The following is a 10,475-nucleotide window of genomic DNA, read 5'->3' as shown; positions in this document are numbered from 1 at the left end:
AGTTCAGCAGCGGTGTGGTGGCCAGCCATCGAGCCGCTTGTAGTTAGCCAGCAAGCAATTAAGCTACAGCAAAGCCTCTGTGCCACCTAAGATCTTGTGAAAGGCCATTTCACACGCCAGGGTTTAGGGGACATATTAATCCTTTGCACCTGAGCCCCATCTTGGGTTGGTGGTGGATGTTTAGCACAGGAGAAAGGCAGGGTTTGTCAGAGAGCTGGGACCTTTCCTCAGGGCAGCTTGATCCTCTCAGAAGAAAGCAGCAGCTCTTTGGCACATGGAAGTTCTTAATCAGGTCTAAACCAGAGAAGCAGCAGACATCAAAGTGAAATCCAGGTTGAGAGCAGTCGCTTTGAGATTAACTGGAAATGTTAATCAGCTAAAATGTCTGAGAGAAAATGTGGCTGGCACCTGTGGAGCAGAGGGGATGCCAGTAAAGAAAGCAGTGGTAAGGTAGCTGTTTCCTAAGGGAAAACCAGACGGAAGAAGTAATTTATAGCCTGTGGCACAGGTTAGTGGGAAGAGAAAAATTACAATCTTATAAAACTCAGTATATCTATTGAGTCTGCTCTTGTTAATATTTGGTAGACCTATAAGCCCCATCACAGGGTCCTCGTTTGAAAATGTTACACTTCATCTAGTGCACATTATATCCTGAGAGCCTTCACCTGCCACAGACAAATATTGGTCATCTTTAGGGAATCCCCTTCAGACCTGCTCCCAGGCCCAGTTTACACAGGGTTTTCATGGGATATCTCTGTCTAAAATAAGAAGCTAAGGTGACCAGAGATGAGGAGGAAAGACAGAAGAGGATGGTAAATGTGTCCAGGTTGGATTTTTCAGTAGTCTTATTTTTACTCCTCTATCTCTGCAAACCCTCAGGAAAGATGGATAGTAAACCTATGTAGAACATAGCTAAAAATATTTACCATATTGATTTTCATCAGAAAGTGCCTGTTTGTCAGCTGAAATGTTTGGGATGAAAGAGACAAGAGAGTGCTTTTTAAGGAAGAACAGTGGGGTTATAATTTTTAAACTGGTATCACTGTAGTTTTGCAATTGGATGAGTTGTGTAACAACTACTACTGCAACCCTTCCCAATGAGGCAAATTTATGTTCTTCTCTGAACCAAACAGAATTCCGAATGTCCTATCACAGAAAATGTTTTGACAATGTGAAAAATCTCACAGGATGGGGAAACTGTTTCTGCCTGTTTTCCATGAAAGTGAAACCCTGAAGTGGGGTTTATTTTGTTTGCTATCTTTTAAAATACTTGCTATGACTTAAAAAAAAGAAGTAGTTATTTGGAATTTCTCTGAGTTTTGATTTATGTTATCATGTATCTCCTAATGTTATCAAATAAATGCATTTAGTACCTGTACTGAATTAGAGAAATTCTATGTGGTTATATTTCAAATCTATCTGATGAATTGCCAGTGGTTACAAGATGAGTGAGTTTTTCTGTGTATTGCCGTCCCAGTGTTTTGAGAGATGACTGAAGTTCATGCACAGAGTTTCACTGAACTGAAGGTAAAAGATTTAGTTACCTGGAGTTCACAGTTTCCAAGTTTCAAGCAAGATTCCAAGCATTATGTAGAATTCTGACACTGTGGCCTCCTACAAGTAAACAGTTTAGTCCGAAGATGGAAAGCTTCGCTTGGTTGTGAGATCCAGAATCTTTGCTCTTAGTTGGGTATGTCCAGCTACCAAAAGACAAGGAAGGTCCCCTCATAAAGTGGTTTTTATTATGTGTATAGCAGTAAATGCTGAAGATGCTGCAGTAGGGAGTAAACCCTATACACCTATTTTAGACATTTTATGTTTTCTGATCCTTAACATTCTGTTCTCTCCACCCCTTTCACTGGCATACAATTGAGTACTTCAATTTTTGGAAATAAAATTCTCCAAGAGCTCTGCTGTTAGGTATAATGCAGCCAAAGAAAAGGGCATAAATATAGTAAAAATCATACTACTGTACTGTACCATTTCAGGGAGCTAATATGAAACAAAAATGGAATATGCAGAAAGTGCATTACTGGAGATATTGCTTTCTTATGGAAATGTGGTTTTTTAATAAAATTACATTTCTGATGCCATTTTTAGAGGTGTAATGCTAATGGCCTTACTCTCCTCTGGCATGAGATTTCCTGTAGTTGGTATCAAATCCCTATGAGATGTATGCAAAGTGCCAAAAAGGGGCTCAACCATCTTGAAATTGGTATTTGCTGCTTCGTGAAGAAAAGAAGGTGTTACTAAAGAGTGCTGTTGCAAACAGCTGAAAAGGTGCTGCAGTCTAAAAGATGCTATGAAAGGTAAAGGAATTGGAAAAACAGTTTAGAAGTTAAATCCTAAAAATTGCATGTACCTAGATACAGAGGATGGCCCAGCAGATGGGGAATGGCATGTGACAGGAGCACTGTGTTTCCCTAACCTTCAGCCACCTCTGGGACTGTAAGTCCATCCCTTGGTCTATGAAAGGCCCCTACAAAGTTGTTGTTTGTGCATAGATGCAGCATGCCCCTGGCCAGCACAATGTCATACATGTGAGAGAGAGAGGACTGCTCCATGCCTCAATATGATCTCAGCAGCTGATCTGAAAAACCACCTTCAGTTTAAACAAAACCTGTTTTCAGTATATTTTTTTTAAACTAACAGTGACAGGCATCCCACACACTGGCAGGCATCCGCTTCTGCCTACCCAAAACTGCAAAGAATTGTAGTGAATTAGGGAATTTGTTGCCTGCCTGATTGCTTTTTCACACTTAAGCTATACATAGCAGTGTTAGCTTGGGGTCCTTTAAGGCTCCTTCATATCACTCAAACACTTTTCTTTTCCAATATCCACAAGGGCGACAATGTGACAGGGTTTGGTCTCTGCTGTTTTACAGCAAAATTTAAGGTACATTCACAAAGGAGTTGCTGTTGAATCCTAATCCAAACAGGGGAGAACAGCCCCTGGCCTTGGATTTCAATCCACTGAGCACAGCAACTCAAATGGGACTCCAGCCTCCCTCCTCTCCCTCTACTCTTTCCTCATCAAAGTGTGATTAACTTAAGAATGTGAAATTGTACTTAAAAATTAACTATACTGTAGTTTAAATATTTTAAGGATGTGCCTGGATCCAGATAATTTAAGAAAAATTTATTTGAGGTGTTTGGCTAATTTAGACTGATTGTGCTGACCTGCACAATCTTAGCTGGGTCCAACAAAGGGTTTTGTTTTGTTGTTCTATCTTTCCCCCCACCCAAAATTAAAAAAATACATAAATACATAATTCCTTCTTCTACCTCTGTGGCAAAACGCCTCTTTTTATGTTGTGTTTTCATGCTTGCACTTTCTATAATTTTACTTAGAGGATATAATTACATTTATTTTTAACATTTATTTATTTAGACATCTAAAATAAGACAAATCTTCTGTCTTTGTAAGTTTCTGATTATTGTTGAGATTCAGAAAGACATTTTTCAAGTATATTATAGATTACATGCTCATCTCCTGTTCATATTTAAAATGTTATTCTCATCTTCCTACTGTACTTTAAATCACTATTTAAGAACACTCGATTGAGAAAAAGATATTTCATTGCATGGAGAAAGTACCCTTTCCTGAAATGAGAATTCCAATAGTCTACAGAGGAAACTCCTATCAAGAAAAATGTTCTATGGATAAGTACTCAAAGAAAGCTACCCTGAAAATGTATTGTTCACATTTGAACACATTATCTAATTGCAACCTAATCTGAAGATATGAAAGTAATTCATTACATGGCCTGAAAATTGCTGCATGAAGTAGGCATCATAACAGGCATTTACATGCTAAATGTAATAGCAGATTTTTAAAAAACCCAACTATTTAAATGAATATAAATAAATGGCTAATTTAGTAAAATATTTCCATGGAATTATAGCAGGTTCATTGCATATATAATTCTACAATTTATAAATACATCTTTTAAAAATAGATGGCTGTAACTAAAATAATTCATTAAGAGTAAGTAGACTCAAAATATATGGCTCTGATTTTTATCAGATTAATGCAAAAAAGCTTCTGAATATTTTGCAAATTGAGTTAAATGCCTAGAAGCCAGTGTTGTACCTCTTATCTGACACAGAAAAGTCCGTCTCCCTGAAGATAAATAACGCCATCCCTCCCTGCATCTATCCCAGTCCAGAAAAGCTTACCTTTACTTCTGGAATTTCATTCAATTTCTAATTCCAAAGTGAGCCGTGTTGACAAACCAAGGGCAGACTTGGAATATTATGGATTTTTTCCACCTTGGTTGATCAACCTCATACATTTTATTCAAATAATGTCTAAAAGCTCTAATTAGCAGTGGCTAGCGTACCCCCCGAGATGCTTGCTATTGATTTTGCCTGCAGTAAACTAATCTAATTGCCCTCCTTGTGAGAGAGAGGGTGAGCATGAAACAACCAACTTACTTGCATGTCCGTGAGAGCCATCAGAGTAGCAGTGGGGAGTGGAGTGGCTCTGTGGGGCACTGGAAAGAAGCCAGGCCACGGAGATGGGTAAAGACACTGAGCTTGTGGGCACGCAAATCCTGGAGGTACAGTGCTGCTGTCGGAGAGAGCTTGGATATCATCCTGCTCCCAGATGAAGAATCAAACTCACACGGGAGATGAGAGAAGCAATGTGTTGATTACTGTGCCAAGAGAGAAGAGGGGGCTTATCCATCAGCAGTTCACTGATTAAAATGCTTTTCAGGTCTTTGTCTGGGTCTCGGGGCTTTAGTGCCACCCCCAAAATGATAGTGTTCATATAACTGTAAGACAACATCTATTATTGCTTCCTTTGATAGCATTGTGTTTATGGAGGGTTTGATATTGTCTATAAAAACTACTCCTCCATTGAAACCTGGCTGTTAAAAAGCAAAAAGCAAACTCTCAGCCTAAGTGTTTCCTTTAATAAAATGTGAAGGCCCCTTAATTTTTTTGTTACCTATTTGTAAAAATATGTCAAAAGACAAGTTCAAGCAGATTTATTTTGTATTCCAATAGAGCAAAAATGGTGTTTTCTTTTTTGAAACCACATTTCAGAAATGATTAGTTAATAATGTGGAATTTTTCTGATATTTGGAATGAGATGTCGGTATGTGAGTTATACTGTGATGCATTGTTTTTTTGTTGATAGCTTCACTTGGGCTGGAGTTCCAGGTTTTATTTAAGTTGTAGTAGGATACATTTATCTATTTATTATCACTATAAAAATGATATTAATAAATTACCCTAAGTAGCTCAAAAAGGGTTTTTCCTGTCAGATAGTGGTGTTGTTGATTTTTCGGGGCAGTAATCTGTCATGTTCCTCTCAGTACCTATTCTTTTTCTTGCAACTTTCTGCATTGAGTATGTGTTTTGGAAACAAGCCAGCCTGATCCTACAAATCCTGTTTTTCTGTGTGATTTGTTTTACAAGAGCACTCACATGAGATAGTGGTGCAGGAAGGGGGGGGTCCTTTGCCTTTTTTTACCGGAAAACTCAATAAATGATTGGCAGATCCTGGCTCACTTTTTGTTGTGTGTCCTTGGATTGCCACGCGGTTCAGTTGCCACAGTTACATCCAGACATATCACAAATACTTTAAGGTGCACCTCTTCCACATCTTTTCTGTGTGTTCCAGCAAACTGCCTGGAAGAGGAAAAAGAAGCTTGGCTTTTTAGCATTACTCCTGACACAGTGTGATGTTCTTGCTGCATGGTGACTGTCTCCCTTGGGTTGGCAGTTAGTCCTCAGCTAAAGGGATTCTCCTGTCTTTAGTCATGTCCAGAGAGTAGTTTTTCTTGGAGGCTTCACTGTGGTTTTGGAGGTCTTCAATGTGGTAAGAAATTATTGGCTTGTGGTATGTTTGGGAAGGTGCCCCTGCCTTCTGTGGGCTTTGTTTTGGTGGGCAGTGCATCATTACTGCAATATCTGTCTAGAACTGCTGGTGGTGTTAATGTGTTCATGATCACTACAACACTAGATGCAGCCACAAGTCGGACCAAGACAATGAGATGGGAGATGCCAGGAGGAAGCTAAGGAAGGGCTTAATAGGGACAGCTTACACGGACCAAACCAATTGCTGTACTGGAGCACAACAGAGGCAGTGTCTCAGGAAAAACTTAAGCATAGAGACTTCTCATTTTAGGAGACCTTACAGAGCACAGTGCACTGCAATGATTGCCTGTCCAGCAGCTGGCGGAGAAGGGGTGCCAGGAGGTAAGACTAAGGAGAGTCTGGACCAGAAGTCTTTCAATTTCAAAATTATGTTATGTTATGTTATAGCAGTGAGCAGTGAGGTTTGGTGAAGGGAATTTTAACAGGATCAAATGAAATGGTTCTGGCAGCTGTCTCTAGTCAGGACTGAAATATGTGGTTCCAGTGAAAGAGCCACAGTGGTGCTTCAGGAGCAAGTTAGAAAAAATGAAAGCCCAAATGAGAGACACCTTTGTGAGTATGAAACCCAAAGGATGGTTTCTAGATGATGTTGAGACTGAAGAAGCATCAGGTTTGGGATAGGGGCAGACTTTGTGGAGAAAAAAAAGAGGAGTGAGTCAAAAGTTGGTTTGGAGGAAGCTGGAGCAGGAAGGGTTGAATGAAGAAGGCAAGTGAAAACTGATGGGAAGATGTGTGATATTGAGGCAGGGCTGAGGATGAGCAGTAAAAGCAGTAAAAGACTATATGTATGAATCATCAGCCTAGAAAACAGTCTGCAAACATCTGAGGGCAGGTGAGATTCACCAGACAGGGAGGATGAAATTAGACGAGCAAAAATCCTGGGAAGATAAACATGGAGGATAGGGCAGCTTTTCAAGAGCCGACATTGAGGCATTTAGCAGCTAGGAAGAGGAGAACTTGATTGCTATCTCCTGTTCTGAGCATAAGGAGGATTGCTAATGAGTAAAATATTTCGAAATGGAAGAAAATGTTGAAAGCAACAAAGTCAGTCATATTCTGAGCAAAGCCAGGGAGTCCTGCCAGAGAAACGGAGGAGCCAATGCAGTGTGTTATCTCCTTGGTTATTCTCTCTCCTTGGCATTATGCTTGCTGTTTGTGAAGGCTCCTTCCTGACTGCTCTCATGCAAAGAGAGTGGGGGTTGAGGCCTTCCTCTTGGATGTAATACCTGGACAAGCTGGAAAACTACATAAACCCTGCTGTTGGAAGCTCGAAGGGGCTGATGGTTGGCTGCAGCACAGTGGAGTTGTTTAAGGCCTCTGGTGGGAATTTTCTCTCTTTCCAGAGTATATTAATAGCACAAACCTCCTTAGCTCTTTAGGGATCTCTGAAAATAGCTGCATAGTCAGTGTATGTACTGACAGCATGTATGCCAATTGAGTAGTGGTTCAGTGTGTTATGCGTGTTTATTATTCAGCTTCCACCCCGTGATGTTGTGCCAGAAGAATGGAAAGAGCTGCTGAAGCTGGAGAGACAGGAGAAGAGAGAGGGAGACTAAGGTGGACAGGATGAAATGAGAGAGCACAAGGTACAGAGGGAACAGGTAGGTTTGGATAGAAAAGAAAGTCTGGAGAACCATCAGTGTGAGAAACACTAGAAGTCCAGCAAGTGGGAATATAAATGAAAAGTATCAATTTATTATTATCAATGCAGGGTAAATATGCAATAGCACTGCAAAGAAAGCTGAATTTATTGTTCCTTGGTGTGGGTGGTATATTTCCCATCCCCTTGTCTTTGCTTGAATACAGTTCTTCTGAGTGATGAGGTGACCTCAGCTGATGAAGATAAATTCAAAACCTACGGTATTGCTAGAGCCTGTTCTGGAGGTGCATTCATTGTCTTGCTTTTGAGAAATAGGATAGTTGCTTTTAAACAATGGGAGTGGGATTTAACTATAAAATGCTGCTTTAAATAAACTACAACTTTGTGCAGCAGATAGCTGTAAAATAACAGTCCAGGCAAGGAAAATGATGTATGAGAGGAGAGGATAGCAAGGAGAGGGTAAAATTCTGAAAAGAAGGCTTTGTGTTTCTTTCCCTAAGCTAATAAATGTTTCGCTGGTAACCATATTGCTTCTCTGTGTGGTCTGGTATGCCATTTGTTTTCTCTTCACAAGCCATGCTGCAGGGAGTGCAAATTGAGCAGTGAAGTCAGTTCTGAATGGTGTAAGAAATGCATCTTGGCATGCCTCAGATATTTTCAAGTGTGTTCATGTGTACCCTCTCCAGGCTATAAATTCTCTGGGGCATGAATTGGGGCTTTTTCCCTGTTTGGGCTGTTTTGACCCATCTGTTTGTACTGCCCATAAATAAAGATCTAGTGATTCCCAGTTGTACAGAGGAAAAGCAGGACACCTGGCATTTGGCAGTGAGCACCTTAATGTCTTGCCAGAACAGGCTGCAGCAGTTTTGGCCAGATTAGTGAGCACTTTCTTCCTCCTTCCCCGAAGTAAAACCTAACTCTTCTAATTTTGATCACATCACTGTGGGCAGCAGCAGTCTGAGTCCTGCAATTCTTCGTATTGATACCTTCATTCTTCTCTTTGGCCCCCTCAACTTTCACATTCCCTCCAGGTAAAATATCACTGTATCACTGCAAAGATTTACCTTCTGAAATCTGCTGCTGTTCCCATGTCAATCTCCTTCCATGATTTATGTACTTCACATCAAATTCAAGTGTTCTTGGTACTTGTTCTTTATTTCACTGCCCTTTCTTAATTCATTGCACTTACCTACCTTAATTTCTTAGAAAATAATGTCACTGCTATACATCTGTCTAAATTTTGAACCCACTTAATGACTTCAGCCAAATTTGACAGAACAGTGGGTGTCTCCAAGATCAGATGCTTCTATGGGTGTTGTGTAAATAGGTGTTTGACTGAAGGAGAGAGACTGTGTTACTGATGTTATAGAAGGAAAAGGGAATGAGTTGTGCATCAGAGAATCTCTCATGTGACAGCTCTTGCACCCTAGGTTTCCTCAGTTCTGGTACTTGGTCATCAGTTTTTTCTTTTTCTGAGGTCTGACACTCCCTGGCCACCTGCATCTTGCCTTTCCAAATTCCCAGGCAAAGAGTCTCAGTGTGCCGTTGTGTCACTTTCCTTACTAGAAGATGGCTTTCCTGGGTTGATTTGCTCCATGTTCCCCCAAACTGTTCACTGTTATTGGGGTGCTGTCCTGGTGGCAGGTAAAGGGAGGATGCAGTGTACATTTTGCTATCCCCTGCCAGCTTCTCCACCTCTTGTTTCAGGTTTCTTACTTCCCTGGCTTGCTCCTTTGTTTCTGTGCTTTATGTACAGGTACATAGCAATTTGAATGCAGTGATGTATATTTTAAACAGATTATGTCCCGTAGGGTGGATCCAGTTATACTGAAACACGTTCAGCTGTAACAGGTCTCCTAGGCCAGGCTACAACAGGAGGGCTGTGACAGCACAACTGCACCCCTTTGCAGGCTTCACTTATTATTGTTCGTTCCTGCCCTGAAATTTCCAGCATTATCCAGCTATCTATCTGTTTGCATATTTAGTGCTTGCCAAGTTGTCTACATCTGTTTTGCTGTAGGGCCATCTTGGTAAAAAATCATAGCCCAAAAGAAGTAGTTTTACTACAGCAAATGCTGTCCTCTTGACCAGGGACGCTGCATCCATTTGGGAAAAGCACTCATATATCGTGGGAAGAAGACTGTTCTCTTGTCTCATACAAATATGACTAATGTCCCTGTGCCCCAGACAAGGGGATCAACTTCTGGCCAACCCTGGCAAACCCCTCCTTTCTCCAGGTCTCCTGGAAAATTACTCCCAAAAGAATGCTCCGGTATATTGACCTGACTCATGTGCCTCATTGCCTTGTGCACATTTACTCATTTCAGTAATAGACACAAAAAAGGAAAAACACTTAGATAGCTACTGTGAAAATGAGTGTATTAAGCCCATCAACAGAAAGGAACATATGGAGAAGAGAGATGAAACAGATCCCCCTCCAAAAGGCCATTATTTGGCTACACCTCAGAAGGAAATAGTGTGCCAGCTGCTGCTATAGCCCTGGAGGAAAAAAGCATTTTGCAGCAAGGTGGAGTCACAGGGGAAGACTAATGGAGTCCCTTAATAAACATGGACTTATCCATAGCAAGGAGAGGAGAAACGGCGCACTGGATTGAAATTAAATCACTGCGGTGTGAGAGGCTTGTGATCTTGCTGTTTGCTTGACTCCTTATTCCCACAGCCATAGGAGCTCAGGGAGCTGTGTTTGGGTACTCATTGTTCAGCACAGGAGCAGTCCTTGGCACTTGCCCACGCTTACAGAAGGCTCCCAGCACCCCTGGAAGCCCAGCAAGGTCCTTGGCCCAGCTTTAGGAATAGCTGAAGAGAATTTCTTGAGGTAATACAAAGCACAGATGAGTTGCACAGCAGCTGTGGCAATACATGGCACACAGCTCAGAGCGGTGCCACGTCAAGGTGGTAGCAGAGGTCCAGAAAGCAGCACAGCCAGGCCCAAGTGCTCAGGGGGGCTATTCACCAATGTGGCTGC

General features: G+C 41.2%; 1 long non-coding RNA gene across 1 annotated transcript in view; it reads left to right on the top strand.

The window, feature by feature from the left end:
• The first annotated feature begins 6,133 nt into the window (after positions 1-6,133).
• LOC116446658 overlaps positions 6,134-10,475 on the top strand; it is a 44,002-nt gene continuing 39,660 nt past the window's right edge. The window contains exon 1 of the long non-coding RNA XR_004241305.1: positions 6,134-6,210. This is a non-coding gene — a long non-coding RNA (uncharacterized LOC116446658). The remainder of the gene's footprint in view (positions 6,211-10,475) is intronic.

The sequence above is a fragment of the Corvus moneduloides genome, chromosome 1 (genome assembly GCF_009650955.1).
Source record: "Corvus moneduloides isolate bCorMon1 chromosome 1, bCorMon1.pri, whole genome shotgun sequence".
NCBI classification, from domain to species: Eukaryota; Metazoa; Chordata; class Aves; order Passeriformes; family Corvidae; genus Corvus; species Corvus moneduloides.
Note: the sequence above shows the minus strand (reverse complement) of the source record. Positions and strands in the feature narration are given on the sequence as shown.